This window comes from Talpa occidentalis, unplaced genomic scaffold, assembly GCF_014898055.3.
Source record: "Talpa occidentalis isolate TD23 unplaced genomic scaffold, MPIMG_talOcc4v2.1 talOcc4.13, whole genome shotgun sequence".
Taxonomy (NCBI): domain Eukaryota; kingdom Metazoa; phylum Chordata; class Mammalia; order Eulipotyphla; family Talpidae; genus Talpa; species Talpa occidentalis.
In genome coordinates this window covers 95,396,645-95,420,313 of record NW_023601322.1, presented here as the reverse complement: position 1 = coordinate 95,420,313, position 23,669 = coordinate 95,396,645, and the positions used below count along the sequence as shown (strand labels likewise).

Genomic DNA, 23,669 nt, shown 5'->3' with positions numbered 1-23,669 from the left:
AATAAATCTTTTTTTAAAAAAAGAAAACAAAAGATCACTCTATCTCATGGATATAGATCCTTAAAATCTTTAACAAAATATTAGAAAATCATACTCAGCATTATTTAAAATGAATACTATATCAAGTATCAAGGACCAAGTATGTCTTATCCCAGGAAAGAAAGATTGGTTGAACCTTTATTATGGATAAGTAGAAGTTAATGGATATATTAACAGATTTAGAATAAAGATATCATCATTTGAATCAGTTCAGAAGAGACATTTGACAAAACGTGCATTCATGGTAATGTGCATTCATGGTAAACACCTACTACAGTAAACAGTCTACTTCATTATATATGCATATATATGCATATACATACTGTATATATGCATATACATACTGCATATATATGAAGAAATAGTCAAACGAGCTAGATAAATGAAGAGATAATCTTTGTTCATGGATTGGAAGACTCATTAAGATGCCCTTTCTTCCCAACTGGAATTAGCGATTTAAAGCAATTTCAATCGAAATTTCAGCAAGCTATTTTGCGGATGTTGATAAATTGTATCTAAAATTGACATGGAAATACAAAGACATAAAATTAAGAACTAAAGCAGAACAAAATTGGGGGACTTCTCATATCTAGGTACCTAGATTCTTGGCTTCTGGATTCAAGACTGACTGTAAAGCTATGGTAATCAAGACAGGTTGGCAGTAGAGAAAGGAAACAGATAAATGCAACAAAATAAGTCAGGAATAGGCAAATATGGCAAACAGATTTTTGACAGAGGAACAAAGGAAATCAAATAGAAAATAGTCTTTTCGGGGCCTCTCTGGTGGTGCAGCGGTTGGGCGCTGGGTTGTGAAGCTGCCCGAGGCCTCTGCAGCGCCCGGTTCGATCCCCGGCTGCTCCCCTGCCACCGGAGGAGGGTCCCACATGGCGCGCAGACCTCTCCTGCTGCCCGCTGCTCCCCTCAGCAGTGTACCTCCGTCCTTCTGCCTGCTCTGCTCCCCGCTCTGGCTCTGGTGAATTCTCTCACCCTCCCGCGCTTCTGACTGTACCCAGTGCTTGTATAAATAAATAAAATTAAAAAAAAAGAAAGAAAATAGTCTTTTCTACAAATGGTACCAGAGAAGTTAAATGTCCATGTTCACAATATGACCTAGACCCTTTTTGAACAAAAAATAGTTCAAAATAAATCATAGAACTGTATCTAAATGCAAAATTTAACACTATAAAAATCTAGTAGAAGACAAAAGAGAGAATTGACATGGTCTTTGGCTTGGTGAGTTTTTAGACATTAACACCAAAAGTCTGATCCATGAAGGGAAAAATGAAGAGTTGGATTATTTTAATTAAAACCTTCTTCTCTGCAAAGACACTGTTAGAAGGAAAGAATGTGTTACTGACTTGGGACAATATTAATAAATCACATAGATAAAGAACTTGTATCCAAGAAAAAGAATTGCCATAAAACTTAACGATAGAAGTGAATAAACAGTGTAATAAAGTGTTGTGTAGGGCAACACCACACTGACAAACGGGAGTCGTGGAGCAGGCTACAAAATGCAGGATGCTGCTGAAGAGCAAAATCTTGGCTTTTTTATTCATACACAGCATCAGTTGTAAGGGGGAGGAACAAAAGGAGATTAAGTGGAAGGAGAAAGGGAAAGAGTGTAGAAGATCAGGGATTGTGAGTCTGCCCTCCAGGCAGTTCTTACCTGCTTGATGACTTAGTAGTGTCATTGAAATCACACCCTAAATCCCCCACCCTGGTTTTAATCTTATAAACAAGGTGTTCCACTGATCAGCTTCTGGGGTCCCTTGTCATACATCAGTCATCGGCCCCCAATGCGTTCCTGGTCATACCTTGTGATGTGTAAGTTGGGAGTACATGTTATGCATTGGTCCTCAGCCCCCCGGGTGTTCCACACATACCTCTTGATGCATAACCTTCCCAGCGTGATCCAGCTTTGTGCTATTGTTTGATTTGAAGGGCACCTTGAAGGATTGGGCTCCTGTACCTTACTGACTGGGCCATTTTGACCTTGCTTAGGATTTAGAATTATTGGTGACAAAATGGTGGTCGAACAGGCTGCCTAGGAGTAGCAGACCCACAATAAAGAAAGCGCAAAAGATGCAGACACAGCAGAAAAGATAGATGGAAAATATGCATATGAAAATATTCTTTTTTTAAAGATTTGTTTATTTATTCATACAAGAACCAGGGTATAGGCCAGAGGTGTGTGGGAGGGTGAGAGGATTCACCAGCGACAGACCGGGGATCAGAACAGGCACACTGACAAAATACACTGCTGAGGGCAGCAGAGGGCAAGACAGGGGCGGTCTGCCACACCATGTGGGACCCTTGCTGGCCAGCCAGGATCGAACGGTGCTGGAAAGGCTGCGGACAGCTTCATAGCGCTGTGCTCAACCGCCTGCGCCAGCAGGGGAGGCCCATGAGAATATTCTTGACATCTTTTTTCATTAGAGAAATGCCATGTCAGACAATGAGATACTGGAGTGGTTATTAGAATGACTAAAATAATTTTTAAGAATCTACTAGCACCACTTGTGATGAGGTACAAGGTGCAGCAATTCCCAAACTCATTGCTGATAAGAATGAAAAGTGGGACGGACTATGTGGAAGATATTTAGGTAATTTGTGCAAAGATGAACACAGTTTTTACATGTCATCCAGCCATCATGCTCCTATACATTGGCCCCACTGATTTGAAAACTTAAGACCAGAGAACTAACTGCATGCTCATGTTTATAGAAGCTTTGTTCATAAGTGCAACACTGGAGACAACTAATATGTCCTTTGGTAGATGAATAGATTAGCAGAAGTATTTTAATATGCTGGAATATTATTAAGCAGTAAATAGGAATGGACTATCAAGTCACACAAGAACATGGACGGTTCCGAAATAAACATCATTGTGATTGCGTAAGTAAAAGACACCAGCTATACACTGTGCAATTCCATTTTCATGATATTTGGGAAAATATAAGACTCTATAGATGGCAGGTAGATAAGTGATTGCTAGGAATGTGGGGAGGGAGTACAGCTGAACAGGTGAAGAACAGGGAATTTTTGGTGATGGTGGCTACAAGACACTTGTTAATACAAATACAATGACATATCAGGCATTTGTGAAAAGTCATAGAACTGTACAGCACAAAGTACAAAACTTAAGACATGCAAGTTAAGCGAGTACATTTCAGCATCAGGTCCAAGGACTGAATACAGACTGTGACAAGAGTATTTGAGTATATTACAAATGAATGCCAAGAGCACCCTGTACTTTCTGCAAGAGCTGATTTTATGTAAGTTATTACACCTAACTTGAAAGAACAGCTGTAGAGTAGAAACTCAAGTACATTTGTGAGGAGATGCAGAACTGAAAACAATTAATAGTGACCTGAAGGAACAGATAAGACTTCACAGAGAAGACAGCATTTGATCTGAGCCTTAGAAGATGAATAGAGTTCCAGTGGGAAGAAGATATGTAAACCGTTATAAATGGGAGGGCTGTAATTAGCAAAAGCCGAGGCCTGGAAGTGATGGAGACCAGGGAGAGGCTGGTTTTCTGGAATGTCCCATCTAGTAGATGACTCCAACGCAGTGAAAGGAGGCAATGCCAGGATGGACCCCCTTGACAAGTTGTACGTTTAAGGAGCAAGCGAGGGAAGGAGGTAGGAAAGGGAGTAGAGAAGGATGATTGTCAGAGATTTGAGGGAAACTGGGTTATTTGAATGAGGGGGGTGTGAGAAGTGGATATTCAACTCCAGAGTCTTTCCTTACTTCATCCCAAGGTGGGAATGAGGACTCTCTCCCTCCAGACTCCCTCAACACTTAGTTTGTATCACTTTTTACTCATGCATGCAAGAACTGGGGTGTAGGCCTGAGGTGCAGAGGATGAGAGAATTCACTAGAGACAGAGGGGGGAGCAGAACAAGCGGATCTACTGAAATATACTGCTGAGGGTGAGACAGGAGAGGTCTGTTGTGCCATGTGGGTCAGCCCCCTGGCCCTGGATCAAACTTGTGCTGCTGCAATAGCTTGATAGTGCTGAGACTTTAACCCTTGTGCCACCTAGGAGGCCCACCCTTAATAGTACTCTTAATGCTGTCATATGGCTGGTGGACCTTAGTGCTCACATCTTATCTCCCTGTGTGATTTCTGTACATGTTCCTATACTTCTTAACTCTTAAAAAATGTGCTTAGGAATTGGGCTCAATGACAAACTGTTTCGCTGGTATTAGTTAAGTGAGATTCCAGCTTATTACTCAGCTATTCAGAAAGATGAAATAGTGACTTTTGTGACAATTACATGGATGGAAATTGAGGTGATGATGCTAAGTGAAGTCAGAAATCAAAAGAAAATCACCCAGTGGATTCACTCATTCACATAAGTAACCAGAGAAAACCAGTTGGCAAAGCATAACAAAAGTAACTCAGAATCTGTGAAGAGTGTAGTGCTTACCAGAGGGTGAGTGGGGGGCAGCGTGAGAGGAAGGCCGAGGAGGGGTGATGGGGTGTTGGCCCCGGAGCTCGGGTGGAGGGTGAGTGAAATATGTGCACATACGGAGGGGGTGTTGTAATCCTAAAATTACTTAGTTATGTGAACAACTGGCAAATCAGTGAAATTTGAAAAGAAAAAAAAAACACATGTGCGATTCCAGTTATTTCACGCAGTGCTCTCCAGTCCTTCCTCCCTCTGTTGAGCGCCAATGTTGACTGCCTGTGACTCTGGCTCTTTGAGTGCTTGTGTTTTTCAGATGGAAGCATGCTGGAGACTTGTAGGTTGTCTTCTGATTCTGCTCATCCATGGGGTCCTTGGATCCTCAGGACTTGGACAGATTGTTTGACTCACAACAGCACCTCTTCCCAGTGTTGTCCGCTTCCCTCTCCCGAAGCAAGGATATCCAGCCAAACCAAGCAAAGTCGAATCCAACCAAATCAGACCATATGTTGTGCAAATGACATTGAGTTAACCTGGAATAACCACCCTCACAGCTCTAGGTTCCTCTGTTTAAATTTATGGACAATTTCTGGATATTGTTTTCTAGTCACCTATCTCTGAATGTGTGAATGTCCTGAACAGCCACTTGAAAATTTGGGAGAGGAACGATTCTTTGTATTTCTAGTAACCACCGAGGATGTTCAGGCAACTCCAGGAAGGCTGCTTAGGGATGTTACTTAGGAACCTTGTGAACATCTCTGTGTAGAGTCTTCTAGAGAAGGATCTATTTCCCTAGCAGATTTCTGATCCGTTTTCAGAAGACTAGACAAACAGCTCCAGGTCCTGGTAGACTTGCTTAAAAAAGTAGACATAAAAAAGGTGGAACCGATGGATTAGGTAGAAGTTGAAACTGAACACTTAGGACATCTCAACTAGCACCAAATAAATTATATCACTTTTTCTAACCTTGGCCTAAAAACCATCTGGGCCTGTCTTGTAGCCCACCCTCTCTTTAGGCACTGTCAAGAAGGACTTGTCCAGGTTGTCAAGAACACATGGCTCACACTACTGTACAACACTTGTACGAGTAAGGCCACTTTTACAACAATGGTAAAATTATATAGTGTGCGGGAAGTCGGTCAGCATGAACGCTCTGGGATAATGTAAATGTTTATAAAGCACAGTCAGCAGTTGGAGATTTCACACCTTCTTCCACCAAACACCTAATTCATTTTTAATTCTCTTTCTCGAGTTTTTGTCTTGTATATTATAATTCCAGTGTCAGATTATTTTCAGACACTGGCATACATGTTAGTCTTTTCAGATTTCAATAATCATGCCCACGTCTTTGGTTGCTTCTCTTTCACCCATCGTGGTTGTTAGAAATGCACACTCACTAGGGAATTGTGTTCTTTCTCCATCAAAAGCGTCCTGGAGAGATTATGTAGGGACCCTTGATGTGTTTAGAGTATGGACATGTTATTTTGGGTACTGGTGATTAGACGTAATGCAGCTCAGTTTAGTTCTCGTTTTCTGAATGCTTTCAGAGTTGGAGTCATTTGACTAATCATTATAAATGAACATGCAGAATTCATCTCCCGGACCCACAGAGCAGACCAGCTAACCTCATGTGACAGATGGGTATGTATTCATGCATTCAAATTTGAAGGAAAGTCCTTTGAAATAGAAATGGAATAAATCATTTTCGTGGGGAAATAGTACTTACATTTCATGTTTCCTCCCCCCATCTGACAGTGTTCACATATGAACTCCGGTGTTTATGTTCCCTCATGTCTGTAATCATCTCAGGAAGTTCACTTCATCTTCATCGTGTTAATTCTGTGTTATCCTTTGTTCTCTACTATATTGTTCCTCTATGGCATCATTTCTCAAAATTCTCAGTGGTTCTTGCCAACACTACATATTTGAGGCAGCATTAGTCTCCTTCCTCATCCCGTCCCCTTTGAGGTTGTGAGTAGAAGGGTATCTTATGTGTCAAAGCAGTGTCTCCAAGGACTGGATTAGGAAATGGTCTGTTGCTGGAGATGCCCCAGGTTCTGCCTGAAGATGCCCCGGGTTCTGTGCTTGGTCCATGTCTGGGCTACAGTCTTACAAAACTGAAATGTTTCATTGGGGAGGAAGACAGTTGCAAAAGAGGGTCTTTGATTTAGCTAATTTGCTCACTTGGCCTGAGCACTTGGGAGGGTAGAGATAATCATTTCAACAGGCCTTGCCCTTTTGTTAATACGATCTACAGAGGGTAAGGCTTGGGAATTGGAGCGGATGACTGCCACGTGCATGGCATTCCCAAGGAGCAGTTGTGCCACGATCGCTCCTACCTAAGGTCACGCTGACCGGGAACTAAAGCCACAACCCCCCCAAATCTGAAGGAGAGTCAGCAGGTTTTTGAGCTCTTTCACATTTGGAATTAGATGATGATTTATTTTGTCTCTTTTTCTTTATTATTTTAGATGTTGCTTATTCACCCTTGCAAGATGCCTGAAACGATTGATCACATTTTCCTTTTTGATGGTTTACTTCAGAAACTGTGAGGGAGAATTGGTGTAAAACTAGAGTCCTTCTCTGTTCTCTGGAAAATGACCTACTCAATGATTATGATACTCCAGTCTTGGATTGGCAAAAGTGTAGTCATGGGCTTCTGAGAGATGCTTCTGTAAGAGCCCACTTGTCTTAGACTTCCTCTCCTAAGTCCTTCTATGGCATGTGTTAGGAACATTTTTACATTTCTGTAATTTTTTTCCAATTTCATTGAAATAGTGACCTCTTTTTTTTTTTTCTCCCCAAACTAGATAACCATACTCCCTAGGGATCATTAAATCATTAAAAGGGAGAGAAGTGTACTGAGAGATTCATGCATTTAAAATGTTTAGTTATAACCAAGTGGCAGAAAAGTATATAAGATGTAGAAAAGAACAAGAATAAAATACTAGCAATATTAGCTTTAACCTTAAACTCATGATGGACAGAACACTTGTCATCCTTCAAAGGCCTGGCAGGCCTTTCCGACCATTCTGAGTTTGGGCTCCTCAGACTCGCTAAGAAACATACAACACGGCTGCTGAAGATTGGAAAAAGAGCTGGAGGTCAGAGGTCGACACAGTGAGGGAGTTTGCTCTTTAAGAGGTTATCTGTGGATCTGCAAAGCCAAAGTGTAATTGGGTTTTGTGATGTGATTTTAGTGTGTAATTGTATATGATCTTCGATAGTTTCAAAGACAAGCTTGGAAGATTTTTGTAGCCTGTTTGTGATAGCAATTTTCAGGATCGTGTGCAATGGATGGACAATGCAGAATGATCAAAAAATAGCCATCTGAAGTCATACAGCAAGGAGTTTCTATGCCCTAATTATGATTTCAGCACATTAAATCTAATGTCCCGTTTGTGAGGTTTTTTTTTTAAGGACATTATATTGGCTATGAAAATAAAGATGTTTCGCTTTCATGGCTGGTATCACAAGAGCCAATTTTATATCATCAACGTGGCTCTCAGCATTTCAGAGTTTGAACTTTACTTGAGGATTATTGAATCATTATTGGGGGAAAAATTTACAGAAATGTTATTGAATGTCTATGATTTTATTTTTCCCATTATAGTTATAAAGTTTCTGATTCCTGAATATTCTAAACAATGGGAAATAAACATTTCCTTATTGTTTTAGTTGTTTAGGGTTGCCTTGATTAAGCTGTCACTGCTGTCAGTTATGTTCTTATAAGCCTGGTTGGATCTATTTCATGTTAGGAAAAAGCTCAGATAAATCCGGGAAAGCTTAATGTTTATCCAATGTGAAAATAATTACTCAAAAGTGTTATTCTTAATCCAGATAATTAGAGTTAGGAAGGAAAGATCAGTGTCATTGTGAATTATGCCCTGGCAATTGACTCTTGGTCCTTGTAAGTTTCAGGTGAAGATGTGAATGGATAAAGGTTAGATTAAACATAATCCAAAGTAGCTGCAACCTTAATCTGTTATGATACAAGGATGATCACTTAAAAAGAGCTGGATTGTGGGATTGTTTCTGGTTGGATAAGATGCCGCTCGACTGGGACTAGTCTTAAAACATGCTTAGCACCATGTCACTGCTGCTGTGAGCACTTGTGCACGGCTGCAGCCTGCACAACTAACAGGGCTCCTGGGCTCCAGCTGCACCTCGGAGCATCTTGCTCCCACAGTGTCTGGGCTTTGCATTAACGTGCTTTCCAGTGGCCTGCATGGAAAAAATATTTCCTGTGACCTTTGTGGCATTTCTTCTTGACTGTAATAAGCATGGATTTGGAATCTGCTAAAACTCTGGTATAAAGTGTGCAGCCGCTTATTAGTTGGTACAATTAGAAGGCGTATATATAATTGAGCTTATTTTTGCTTTATTTCAATATTGGAACTATAGTGTCATTGTGATTCTTTGAGGTAAGACCCAGTGTTCATCGAACTAGTTATCTGCCATGTATTTTGAAGTTAAGCCCTTCTAAATATGTCCATGGGGTTAAAAACAATTTTTTTTGAAGTGTGGATGAGACTCAAAAAACTTTTAAAGGGCATGATGCAAAATACAGTCATTTTTTAATTGAAAGGAAAAAATGTTTGATGTTTCATCTGTTTCTCCCAGTAAATCTCAGAAATTTAATATGTTTAATTTCTGAATGGCTAATTTGGTTTGCTTTGATTACAGAAAATGAAATAAAATATTTTAACAATTATTATGTGGAACTAAATTGTCTAATTTGAAATGCATCGCCATTTTCTGACTAATGGATTTTAATTAGTATTGAACATTTAATAATTTGTAACAGTTGTTTATTCCTCTCCCCAGTAAAATAATATTGTACCATAGTTACTGTTGGAGAGTAGTTAAGAAAATAGCCCATTAATATAAAAAAGCTAATAATGTGATTTTTTTTTTGCCTTTTCATGGAATAATCAAAGTTCTTAAGGGTTAGTTTGACTATTTTAATAAAGTATATTTTAATAATATCATTCTATCATGATATGTTTATATTTCATAAAAGTCCCAATTTACGCTATCTGATACTTGTCCTTGGATAAATATATAACATAATATGCTTTAAATGTATCAGACATGCTTTCTAGTTATGTTAATGACTTCCATATGTATTTGTCAAAAATTTATTTTCCCAAGACCATAAATATTTGTTGAACTCACTACCCACATTTAGGCACTGGCTCCATATTTTCACAAATTATTTCATGTCATTAATCTATGCAGCTGCTATTTTACCAATGTGGGGCCTGTCCGGTGCATACATTGTTGCAGGGGCTGTTGCAGCAGCAAACAAAGCAAAGCCCACCCTTTTGATGCTGTGACATTCCTTAGGAGCAGAGAGAAAAAAAAAGAAAAGTAAATGTACAATGCACAAAAATGTAGCACACCCAATGAAGGAAATTAGGTTGCTAGGGGCTTAGGAAAGGGGCCTAGAGGATCACATTTATGATGGAAGGGCTGGGGACGGCTTTACAGAGAAGGTGACACTGGTGCAAACACCTAATGAGTGTGAGGAATTGAGTCATGTGCGCTCCTAGGAAGGGTGTGCCCACTTCCAACACTTACTTTTTTGGTAAACAGAACAACTTAACAGGTAGATTTATAATCAGGTATTCATAACATAGTTATCATTTCAGAATTTATGAAGAGTTTGGTCAAAGTACCACATTGACATCTTGATTTGAGAAGATACTCAAATTGAACAGTTTTCAACAACTTGTGGGTCTGACATACCTGAAGACATACTGTGTGTTTGATTTTGGAAGAAGGCTAATGTGTGTTTCTCTGCCAGGTGGTGATGGGACCAATAGCTGTCAATCAGCAAGAAGTCGTGAAGTTGCGCTTTTATCCTGGTGTGGGAGATGCGAGCGAGGAGGGAAATTTCTCATTGCTTGTTCGATTGTGTGAGTACTTCCGGCTGGGATTCTGTTGTCGCTGTGCGTTCTGTCACCAACAAAACTTCATCTTGTGAGCTAGTTGGCATAAAAGGCATGCCAGTCAGCATATGTAGACTCGTGACCAATCTGACTTGTGGTTAGAACTTGTTTTCCCTCCTAATTTTTGAAGCATTAATTTATTGCAAATATCCGCAAAAGAAGTTACATTTCAACTGCTTGCCATTCATGGACGTTTCAATGCACATATTTATGAAGTAATCACTGGAGGGGTAAGAGTTTCCTGAGGAAGGGAAGAGAATGGCCTTGAAGTTATTAAGTTCCTGGAAAAGGACAGAAAGAATGAGATAAGACTGTACGGAAAAATGAGAGAAGACTTTACGGAAGGGGGTAGGTGCTGCTAAAGACAGCATTGGTGCACTCACAGCTCTAGAACAAGGACTTCAGGATGAGTGTGAGCCAGGGGACTGCCTAATAGAAAAGAGGGACTCCAGAGTAACAGCTAAAATCTGGTGGACCGCAGTGATCCGAGGAGGAGCAGAGTCTGCTAGGTTCTGCGCCAGCTCCAGCAGAGCTCCTAGCATGCCCAATCCAGCATGCCATGCAGCAAATGCTTCTATATGGTGCAGATAGCCCCACGCTTTGGAACAGACAAGTGTTTAAATATTTAGCAAGCTGGTCTTATAAGGAAAAGATCAAGAGATATCATACATAGTAAAGTTCACAATTAAACTGAATCATAATAGCTCAGCCTCCTCCCAAATTCTAAGCCCTGTGTACCATAATCCTTTCTGGAGTCAGCCCAGAATCCTGTTGACCTCTTCATGATATTTCCTTTCCCAAAGATTGACTCTTCAGTTGAAAGATTTGAGGCTTTTTGAGAGACAGGGGGCTGCACAGAGGTGGCGGTTGCTGGGGACATCCCGGAGCAGGACGTCTGGGAGACCAGGTGAGGGAGGGTAGAGACGCTTCTAGGTGATTCTTTGGGGTGAGAGGAGGGAGCCTTTGTGCTGGGAATCCAACAACAGCTCACCCAGCTGTGAAGGAACATTGAGATGACCCTGAGGAGTAACAGCAACACAACTGAGTGTGGAGTAACAACCATTCAACTGTCTGGTGCCGTATTGTGCTGCATTGTCCCTGGAAACAGGGTGACGGCGGCATCAGACTGTTGGAATGGAGTTAAAATTCACTGTTTTTGTTTTTAATGATTCTTTTAAAATGCTTTACCCTTGTGAAAGAATTCTGTCCTTCCTCACATGCAGGAGACAAAGTATATTCATACTCGTGGACCTGTAATTCCATTTCTAGAAACATCATAAGGATGAAAGATACGCAAAGACCTTTGTAAAGGAATGTTCACCAGAGTCTTATTTTTAACAATGAAAAGGAGTAAACTTGCTCCCACAAATAGTGAGAGGAATGGGAAAATCATTTACCATTAAATCTTGATACAGAGTCATTTACAGTCACTCGTTTCCAAAGTACACTTCACAGCCTTAGACAATGCTTAGTGTTTTTACACAAGAAGATTTAAACTATTGTGGAGCATGATGTTGAGTACACTGAGTACTCGTATGAAGAAAGAGAGAGAGCAAAAAATAAAAATTGCTTGGGTTCAGAGGATTGGCTGATTGATGAGTGGAACTTTGAAAAACACAGTTTGGATTAGCAAAAATGTCTATGTGTACAAAAATGAACTGACCCCAAATTTTCTTTTGCTCCTTCATTTTTTCTTGCCAATGCAAAGTAGAGGGTTATGATTTAATGCAAAGACATGATTTGCCATATTGGCAGCAGAATGTTCAGTCGTTCTAATTGGTGGCATGCCACGTGGCCGCCGGGCCTGAGACCTTGGCAGCCGCAGAACCCGGCGCGTCTCCATACCCGAGCCCAAGTATTAGTTTTGGCTAAGATACTATACAATGATCGCAAATACTATACTTTCAAGGTAATTTCATGTTGGCAGACCCTTAATATTATTTGATGCCTTTTAGCTAAAGTTACTTAGTTTTAGTTAGGCCTCTGTTACGAATCTCATATAAATCTGCTTTCGAGAAATTAAATCTCACCATTCTCCTGTTAGTGATTTTGCGAACCACTATGATGTGTTTGAAATTAAAGTAGGTAAGCATTGGAAACAGAGAGATCAGTCAGGAAAATGCTTGTTCTTACTTCCTTCGCTGTAGATAGCCACATAGAGATTTCACCTCTGACTGTGGAAATCATTTCTATGGAAGTCATTTCTTTACTGTCTGTCTCACCTGCTAGAGTATGAGGAACCTGAGGGCAAGAAAGACAATCTTCCTCACTCAACTGTCCCAGGACCTGAGCACAGTGCCCAAGGGCTCAAGGGTGCAGAATTTCGTATTGAGCCACTAAATGGAACTCTACTTTTTTGAGAATGTTCATGGGAGTGGATCTGGCCCCTTTCATTTGGTTTCTGTTCCATTTCTATCCTCCCCAAGACAGGAAAGTTCAGAATGTGTAATGGTCAGCTTTTGGTTTTGATAACATTCCTTTTCCCACCCTCCTCATTTTTTTACCCCACATAAAGTAAGGAGAAGGGAAGATAGTTGTTCAAGTGACAAACTACAGAATAGCCGGGAGACATGCTTGTTTTATTTCATCAAGTGACACAAAATACATGGAACACAAAATACATGGCTAAATAGGGTGTTTTTTTCTTGTTGAAGTACCATCGGCTCAAATCCTTGTTATAAATGGGTTGATTTGGGGGTCAGCATGTTTCTGGGAACAGAAACGTGTGTGTGTGTGTGTGTGTGTGTGTGTGTGTGTGTGTTTTACTCTTTCACCAAGTAAATTTAAATACATATGCATTTTATTAATTAACCCTCATTGGTTACAAAACATAATGAGGTGGGCCCAATGGGATTCTAACAGGTTGCACACCCCTCTTACTACATTTTAGGGAATTTTCTGGGAATGGCTGGATGTGGTGAAATGAGGAGTGTGTTGCTATGGACATATTTTTCTGCTCTGGGGAGGTGGAGACCAGCAGCAAGGACGCAGGGTTGGACGGTGACTGAGAATTTGTGGTCAGGTTGGTGAGATGTTTTGTGGGCTTGTTGATTTTATATATGAGTCCCCTAGCAGGGTCTCTTCTCAGTGTGACAGCAGTTCCCTTTATCAGGAGTTTTCTAATATTTGAACTCATTAATGTCAGCATGGGGATAAAGAAATGAAAACATGAAACTCAAAGGTTAAACAAATTATGTAAAATCATGGTTACAATTGAATTAGAGGTTAAACTTTGGTTTCTTCTGTTTCTACTGCTCTTACTGTACCATGAACTCAAAAAGTAAGCAAAAGCTAAGAAAGTCAAGAAGTCACCGATGACTATAAAAATTCTTTCATTTCGTGAAGCATTACTTTCTAAAAAATTTTGTATGGGCCTCCCCGGCTGCGCAGCGGTTGAGCGCTGGGTTGCGAAGCTGCCTGAAGCCTCTGTAGTGCCTGTTCGATCCCCGGCCGCTCCCCGGCCGCTCCCCGGCCGCCGGGCGAGGGTCCCACATGGCGCGCAGACCTCTCCTGCCGCCCGCTGCTCCCCTCAGCAGTGTACTTCGGTCCTTCTGCCTGCTCTGCTGCCCACCCTGGCTCTGGTGAATTCTCAAACCCTCCCTCGCTTCTGACTGTACCCAGTGCTTGTATAAATAAAAAAATAAATCTTTAAAAAATTTTTTTTGGTAAGATTTCAACAATGTAAATACCTTTAAGTTCACAAATAGTTTTTCTTCCCCTTGGCATATGAACTGGTTTCCTGTTACTGTTAACAACAAATTTAGTGGCTTAAAATAACACAGATTTATTCTCTTGTAGCTCTGGAGGTCAAAATTCTAAATCGAGTCTGAAATGCTAAAATCAGTTGTCAGCAGAGCTGGAGGCTCCTGAAGAGGCTGTCTCGTTGCTTCTCCCATCTTCTATGGGGCTGCTCCTGTCTTAGTCTCAGAAACACCTCAGTCTGGTCTCTTGATTTCAGCTGTTCCTGCATCTCACTTCTAGGGACCTTTCTGGAGCCCCATGCAGATAATTTTACACTATATCCACATCTCAGAATCCTTAATTTAATATCTACAAAGTCTGAATTTGCATCAGAAGGCAACATTCAGAGTTTCTAGGGATTACGAAGTGAACATACTTAGTAGGGGTTGGCATTATTTAGCCCGCCACCGCATCAACTATAAATCACAGATGCTCTGAAACCTTGCAGCATTTTTTTTAACTTTGAAGTCCAGACTCACCCTTTTCAAAGGAGATCACTGTGAAATTCCTTGGTTGTCCTTTCATCCAAGACACTACATGTAATTCTTCGAACAAGAGCACTGAAGATTTGCCAGAGGCTTGGCGATTATGTAGTCCATAAATTTTTTGAATCAGTGCGGAAACAGATTAAAGCTTTTACATTATTAGCAAAAAGTCACCTCCAAAACTTCGAGGTAGGGCAGGGGCCAAGCAAGAAAGGACAAAGAGAACAAGCATTTGTTGAGTGCCAGTATGCCAGACGCTACCTGCCAGACACTGTGTGTTTTAGAAATCATCTGGATCAGTCTTTTCACTTTCATGCTTACAGGTACAAAAAGAGAGGCTAAAAAAACACTGACTAGACGAGGACACACAGATATTTTGGTAACCCTGATTCGCCTGCACTCGCTTCCACTGCCCCTTCCTGTGTTCTGATGCTTGCCCATAGAGCTCAGCTGTGAATATGTGGTTTGCTCTAGTCAATGAAATGATCGTTTTCTGAGTTGAAATGTTAAGAAGCATTTGCTTTAAAATACTCTTTTTTTTTTTTTTTGTCACCGTGATGACTGGCGATACAGTCTTTAAAGGATGGCTTTGTTAGCCTGGATCTCAAGGTGAAATGAATCTGGACACTAGTATGTGGTCTAAATAGTCTAAATAGGAAATAAATCTATGCTGTTGTAAGCCACTAAGATTTAGGGGTCATTGGTTGCCTCTGTATAACGTATCAGTCAGAGGCAGTTATTAAGTGTCAGTGTCAGAATTTGAACTTGAGTCTGATTTTCAGTCTAGTCCACTGACTATTACTGTAATGTTTTTTATTATTTCTCCATACTTTGAGAGACACTAGCAAAATATGGGGAAACTATCATATACTATGGATAGGTTACAAAGTTTTTACCTTAAGCATGTTGTGAAGTAGGTAGATATTAACATTTAAAAATGATTAGGTCATTACTAACTTAAAGTTTTACCCCATGGGCTAGAATATAGTTGATAATGAAAAAAAAAAACACAGTAATGACATTATAGGCACCAAACCTTTTTAATTCATTTGTTTATTTCTTCCAAATTTTCAAAATCAAAATCAACACATTTAATGGGTAGTAATTATGAACACGGAACTACAAACTAAAATTAGATTTGAAACTTTGTATAGCAACTTTTCTTTTAATTGGAGCTTGCATTTATTTGTTTCTCCATAACGTAATACTGCTTCTTGAATTTATTTGTTTCTCCATAACAAAATACTGGTTCATTCAAAGTACAAATCAGCCAGACTGGTGATTTCAAAGAAATATCTGGCTGTCTGGCTCAATGAATACAGTGGCCATACAGTTTCCCTGGAACTACCAGAGTTACTAACCACGTAGATCCCATCCCATGATTGCCACTTTGAGAAAGTCTGTCTGATGCTTCAGTAGATATGCATCCATCCATCGGGTTTTCCTCACTCTTCTCTCTTTCTTTTGTGCCACTGGGAACCCAGTCTGCCTTGTCATCTCCTCTGCTTTTATAAGGAGCTAATGATTCCTTTTTAAGTATGAGATCTGAAGATGGAGTGGTGTGCAAGTCAAGCCTCTGTATTTGGCACAGCCCTGTCATGAGGAATGATTTATGCTTTGTTTTAGATTTGCAAAAGCAATTAGGGAGTGGGTTGCTCTGGGACACCTGCCGGAAAGTGTGTATCTTACCAGATAATGTTTCTGAAGCTAATCGACCTGATTGTAACACCATAAAGCATAAAAAGGTTCTCCTTGAAGAGTCCATGGGACGCACTCACACACAACAGAACACACTGCTTGGAAAGCATGGCTTCTTCTTAACTGTTGACTGTGGGTAGTAGCAAAGAGATGCTTTTTCTACTTCTTGTGACTTACCGATGTCATCTAGTGGAAACCCCCAAATAAGCAGCTCATTTATGAGCATTATGCAAAATATTCCTTGGGATGCTGTCTCTGATGTTTCAGACTTGAGGGATAACTTTCCACAGCTTTCATTAGTTTCATAATGTTGAAAATCTGCAGTCTAGTTTCTGCACGGCATGCTGACATCACTCTGTTCTTTCTTCAGTAAGTTGAAGCTGTTAGTTATATTCGAACAGGAATGGGGCATTTATTGGGAGCGGGGGTCGTCTAATGAAAAGGCACCTGACCTTCAGAGATGACTCTTGAACACTTTCTGCCCTCCTCACTTCCCTCCCCTTGTATGTTCTCACTGAATCTCAAGTGTCATAAATAAGCAAGTATGGGATTATTTAAATGGATGTGGCACCAAAATGAAAGGATGGGACTATGAGGCTAGAATGATAGTATTTTGAGCTTTGAAAACAATTTGATATACATTTGGTTTAAAATTTAAGCTTAATTTTGATTTATTAAACCCATGTATTTTATCATTTGGAAATCTGAATCTCATTTGCTGTGATTTCTTTTAAAAGTCTAGCAAAATGAGTGATGTTTTCTGGCTTGCTCTATAAAAGCAGAACAAAACTAGGCGGACTATTTCTCCATCAGTTGAAAACTCTGGGCACTGCATTTTTATTCTCTTGAGCCAATGTCATCAGGACATCTGGGATTAAGCTTTAAAGTCTTTTATATTTTTAGAAAGACCTAAGGAATGATGTTAAATGAAACAGGAGAATGTTTTGATTTATTGGAATGCATAGTAAAAATCTTCCATAAATTATGTACATAATTTATAGACATGAATGTTATGTAGGGGCAAATTTTAAAATTCAAAATATAGGTAATTTCAAAAGATTAAGAGTTCTAGCTGAAACTTTTATTTTACTGTATACTTAGTGAAAAGTTAAATACAGCTTATTTCAATCAGTCAAACAAAAAAAAAAGTATTACAAGTATTTAGTTATACAGATTTTATATAGTATTCTGAGCTAAGAGTGAATACTACTATACAGTGACACAGAGACTTATAGATAGATTATACACATGTAGAGAGAAACACATGGATGCACGTGGACTTACATATTTGACCGTATATATTTCATTTTATAGTCACTATTTTTCAATTGTGTGCATATAGGTCACATATAACTTTTGTGTTTAACTCTTTAAAATGTAATAGATCTGTAATGCTTGGCTATTGTACTTTTTTTAGAGTGAGTTCACAATTGTATTTTCTTCAATACATTTTTCTTGTGGTAACATTGGCTTATAGCATAATCTTACTCTCAGATGTGCGGTGTTATAACTGAGTAGCTGTGTCCTCTGTATCATCACTGCCCAAAGTCTAATTTCTACCCATCGCCATGCAGTTGACCCCTTTTACTAACTTCACCCACCTCTAGCCGTGCTTGGGTATTTCACAGACAAAATAAATTTTCATAGTGTTAAGAATCTCGCCAAGTCTACCATGTTGTGTGTTTTTCAAATCATGACCATAGAAAAATGTTCCCTTATTAATACATCTGGAATTTCTCTACTCAGTAATAGTGAATTATATGGCCAGATTTTGTAATATTTCTAAACAGAGTATAAAATCCATTTAATATATTCCTGGCACTAGGACTTTTCTACCATCAGCTACTAGAATATATAATTTCATGAAACTTGCATTTGTTGTTTAATGGAACCCACAGAATGAGTTCCAACAACTTCACAGACAAATATCTTTACTAATAATCAAATTTATTAAATATATGCTCCAACATAGTTCTCTAAGAAGAAATTATGTTCTTCTAGTTGTAATCTTTTTAAACACACAGACAAGTTATGTGGTATTCATTTTGGCTTGCCTATCAATTGTTGGATCTTTGAACTAAAAACTACCCACAAATGCAAGTGGTTATAGAACTTGTGAGAAAAAAATACACAAAGCCATCCCTCTTAATTTTATTCTGAAGGAAGCTCTGAACCTTAACTTTACGTTTTTGAAAAATTGCATTGTTTTATAAGTCATGCGTTCACAGATTATATTCTAATTTTTGGAAATTGAAAGTCTGCCAAATAATCTGTGTTTACTACCCATTTCGTTTATTAATGATATGTTTGAGAAACACTAACATTTATGTGTATGTGCGTACACAGATCCATATGTTTACACACAGAGCAATTCAGATGTATGTCTGTGGTGCTTAATTTTATGTGTCAACTTATCTGTTATGAGTCTCTCTGTGATAACATTAATATTTGAATTTATGGACAGAGTGAGGGAGATTGTGCTTCTGAAGTTGTTGGGCATCTTCCAGTCCACAGAGAACAAACAGGTAGATGAAGGGAAGTTTGCTCTTTGTAGCTGCTGTGGAGCTGAGACCTTGCTCTTTCCACATCCTGGGACTGGGGCCACATCACTGACCCTCTAGTTCCACGCTGTAGTTCTTGCAGGACTACACCCCCGACTGCTTACAGACAACAGATTATGGGACTTCTCAGCCTCCTCAGTAGTGCCAGTCAGTGCATATTTCTTTATATCTATAAATGCAAAAAAAAAAAAAGAGACATAAACATGTGGCTTTTTTATATCAATATAATACAGAAAACCAGAGCAAGAGAATCAGTGAACTTGTCTGGCTAAACCTTTTTGGAATTATGGAATTCCGTTATTGAATAAGGTGAGGTAGAAATACTCTGAATCAGTATATATACTCAATATCATTTTATTTTCTTAGTAGGGTCACAACCCCAGTTTTGATGCCCTTGCTTGTGTGAGGAAGAAGTAACAAGGCAGAGAACTAGTGAATACAGATGGAAGTGAGAATAGCTGTGGAGAGAGCAAGCTGATGCATTTGACCTAATCCTAGAACAGCTCCAGGATTTGAATTTGTTGAGGAGAAAGTTCTTAAGCAGAATTGTCTCAATATGCACTTGTGAGCATAACTGGACATCCCGTGAGCCAGCTCACACATGCTTGGTTTCTTCAACAGTCATGGAAGAAGGAAGGAATGGTTAGATGTTAATGACTGTATATTCAAATACTTCCTGAAGTACATGGGTAACCTGGTGCACTGCCAGGGCACTTTGGAGGTCTTAGAGTCCTACCCAGGCATTTGCAACTTGATCCCATTGTTGGGACTGTCGACATTCAGTGTCTTTTATTATCATCTTGGTCTTTGGGAACTTGGAAGAATGTCTCAGGTAAGGTGTGACTGGAGCTGTTTAAGTACAAGAGGAGGTCTGTTTAAAACTGCCCACTTTCTTAGCTGATTTTTTTTTTTTGAAAGATTTATTTATTTATGCATACAAGAACTGGGTTACAGGCCAGAAGTGTAGGGGGTGAGAGGACTCACCAGAGATAGAGCGGGGAACAGAACAGGCAGATTGACTGAAATACACTGCTGTGGGGAGCAGTGGGTGAGACAGGAGAGGTCTGCTGCGCCATGTAGGCGGCTCCCTGGCAGGGGATCGAACTCATGTTGCATTGGGTGTAGATAGCTTCACAGGCTGCGTCCCAACCCCTTGTGCCACCAGGGAGGCCCTTTGCTGATATTTGTTAAATCTCTCTTCTGGATTAGCCAGTGTTTCTGTCCCCTTTGTTAAGAATAGCAGTTAACAGGACTGTGCTTATTCTCCCCCTTTGCACTGAGCTGCATATCCCCACCTGTTCTTAGGTCACCGGATATCTTTAGGTTGGTCATGTGGGTTATTCTAATCCCATAATTTAATTAAGCATGAAATAAACCAGTAAAATTCAAGTGAATACAGACATTTGCTTTGAGAATTCTATCAGGTGGTTGAATTTTACCTGATAGTAATAATTGAACTCATGTTTATGCTCTTTCCTAAACCCCATGACTTAAAAGTCATGTCTGTAAGTATAAAGAAATCAAGAAAGGAGACAATAGCAGATAAGAAGTAGCATGGATGGCATGTGCTAGATAGCTGACAAGCTCAGAGAAAGCTAAAATTCAAGCCTTCATAAAGGGAATCCAGTCCGTTGGTGCAAAGGTTCAAATTTTTCGGTACCAGGTGGTTCTGAAAGCAAGGTGAGGAGGTGGAGCTGAGAGCAGGACTATCTGAGAGACTGCAAGGAAAGTTAAGTGCAGGGTCCTCCTTTTATCTGTGCATCCAGGCAACTGCCTTCTCCAAATGCACAGAAGGTGGAAGGTTTGCTACCCGGAGATAGGGAGCCCAGCTGCTCCATCTCAGGTTGACACGCAGGCGTGGGCAAGCTGAGGATAGTCCCTTTGGCACTGCTGACTTAGAGAAGTTGACACTTTCCAGAATACGACTAAAGACAGATTTCCACAGATACTTGAGAGCGTAGAAGGAACATCCCACAAGGACACACACTCCAGGTGCTGCTAGGAAGTGTCCAGACCCTCCTGTGTCCTCCTGTCATGAAGTGTACGGTTTTACAGATCAGCTCCCACTCCCAAGGATGCCACAGGGCGTGTGTGTGTGTGTTTCCCAAATAGGACCTATTAGGCAAGAATCACTCAACTATGAGAACTACCTGATTATCTCTCTAATCCTATCCCTTTCCCTATAACTTTCCAACTCATAGTTGGCCTTCTGGTTTTTTCCTATATTTCCTCATGTTTCTCCACCATGAGGAGAAACTGTTATTTACTGTTTAAATTCATTGATTTCTGTTGTTCCCTGAAAGGTATTTTTCATGTGATTTTGTATTTTAGTTTTTGAATTCTGTATCTTCTCCAATGTCTCTGATGCACCTGATCATGGGGATGTATTAAATTTTATTATCTCCGCTTCCTTAAGATTCCTTAAAAAAATTATTTTCTATTGAGCTAATGTTGGCTTACAACCCTTCATGATGGAGGGAAATAAAGACATACCTCTTCAGATGTATGTTAATTACCTCACCACACCCACTGCCAGCGTATCCATCTTCCTCCACCAGAGTCCACGGGTCCCATCCCCCTCTGCACCCACCTCCACCCTCCCTTTCTATTAGTCTCAACTTCACAGTCATTTCTAGGGTTTTTTAGACTTTGTTTTATCTGTTCCTTTCTTTTGTTTCACTATCTCTTTGTTTCCACCATCATCAAACTCACCTTTAATAGTCTTAAATTTTCAAAGTTTTGTTCTCCCTCTTTTGCATGAAGGACTTTCTTTAAATATTTATATAGAGTTCTGACAAGAAATTCCAGGAAGGACTGAAAGCAGGCAGAGGCCAATGAATGAGAACAAAAATTCTTGGCAGGACTGAATGACATGAATTTCCAGATTGAAAGGACCAACTGAGGCCCCTCCACAGTAAATGATAAATGGTCCACATCAAGGCACATCTCCATAGAGTTTTAGAACTCCAGGATAAAAGGAGGATTAAAAAGCTAGTCTAGAAGCTTTCAGAGAAGGAAGAGAAAAGGTCAGACGCAAAGGACTGACGATGAAAATACCATTAGATTTGGCTGTTGCAGTTCGGAAAGTGGAGAGATGATACCTTCAAATACTTGAAGGTGGGTAGGTTCAATATTAGAACCTCTGTCCAATCAAATTGTAAACTTTGGTATGAAGATGTGAAAAAGAGACTCTTTAGACACACAGAATCTCAAAGTCATTTAGCCTTCGTGCTTCTTAAAAAAAAAAAGTCAGTGAAGATATGTTCTAATAGAGCAAGGGGAAAATGACAAATGGGAAGGAAACAGAATACAGGAAAGAGGACACTTAGCACAAGGACAGTGTGTGGGATCCCTAAGGGGTGTGTCTGAACCTCGAACACAGGAGGATAGTTTTAGAAGGAAGATGACTAAAAGGACATCAGAACTCCAAGAATCAAACGTGCTTCATTTCACAGGATTTGGAAGAGGAGTCTTAAAATTTGTATGTATGTATGTATGTATTTATCTATTTATACATACAAGCACTGGGTACAGTCAGAAGCCGGGGAGGGTGAGAGAATTCACCAGAGCCAGAGCAGGGAGCAGAGCAGGCAGAAGGACCAAAGTACACTGCTGAGGGGAGCAGCGGGCGTGGCAGGAGAGGTCTTCGCACCATGTGGAACCCTCGCCGGGGGCCGGGGATCGAACTGGCGTTGCAGAGGCTGCGGGCAGCTTCTCAGCCCAGCGCTCAACCGCCGAGTCACCGGGGAGGCCCGGAGTCTTACAGTTTAATGGGGGGATTGGGAATGGGAAGTTGGGCTGTGTGTGGAGAGCTGACAGGATGGAATGGTAGAACAACATTACAGTTGAGCTTATCCACGTTAAGACGTTCAACTGACAATACAGTTTTCAAAAGTTGTAAATGAAGTGAACGCCTTTGTGAAGTTGGTGTCTGGGATTGGATGAGATCAGACAGGTCTGTAGATTTTATTCACAAGCAGACTAAATACAGTTCTTGAACTTGTTAAATTATACAAGTGTTTCCTTGACCAAAAAATAATAATTCAAAGTGATATTCAAGTTATCCAATTTATTCATTTAGTGGACACTAATTCTTCCGGGAGGCAAACAGACTTCTCTTTGCTTTGTAAAGTATCCGGCTTGTGAACTAATAATAGAAAGCAACAGAAATCAGGTGCCGGGGGAGACACACACACACACACACACACACACACACACACACGAAACTTGTTCACAATTTTGGAGATATAGCATTGATAGGCATCGCATCACATTCAAAATATCAGTACAGCATTAGTTATTAGCAAATCTAGTCAAAGATAGCAGGGAGAGGAGAAAACATCCCAACTGGGTTTAAATTTTGGATTGGTTTGAAATGTATTTCAGTGGATGCTCTACCTCAAAAAATTAAGACTGGGAATGGCGATTCCATGTACCACAAATCTGGTTTGTGCTGGAGAAAGGACCCAAAGCCCGTGAAGGCATGTGCACAGAGGAGGCAGACACGCAGACACACAAAAGGAGCCCACACAATGGGGCGTTTCACATGAAAAGGACATGTTTGTGGTTTGTATATTTCTTTTATATATATATATTTATTTATTTTTCTCTTTCCTCTGACACAGCCTTTCTGTGATTAACTGCCCCACAGCTGGCCTGGACTGAGTAGAAGAGGGTGTCTGCAGCAATCATAAAGAGCTAGGAGGGCTCTTGAGAGAGAAACAAAATGATAACAGCTCTTCTCATAAGTTTTGGAGAGCAGTTTTCTTGTCTT

At 40.1% G+C, this 23,669-nt stretch overlaps 1 long non-coding RNA gene across 5 annotated transcripts in view; it reads left to right on the top strand.

Moving 5' to 3' along the window:
- The window catches only part of LOC119243621 (uncharacterized), a 353,580-nt gene extending 330,123 nt beyond the window's left edge, over window positions 1–23,457 (top strand). For 3 of the 5 annotated variants that reach the window (XR_008551544.1, XR_008551546.1, XR_008551545.1), the window contains 3 exons: window positions 6,004–6,097; window positions 10,266–10,377; window positions 23,282–23,457. This is a non-coding gene — a long non-coding RNA (uncharacterized LOC119243621). Of the gene's footprint in view, window positions 1–6,003; window positions 6,098–10,265; window positions 10,378–11,213; window positions 11,312–23,281 lie in introns of those variants that run through there. The other 2 variants (XR_005124776.2, XR_008551547.1) reach the window with 2 other exon arrangements.
- The last annotated feature ends 212 nt before the right edge of the window (window positions 23,458–23,669 follow it).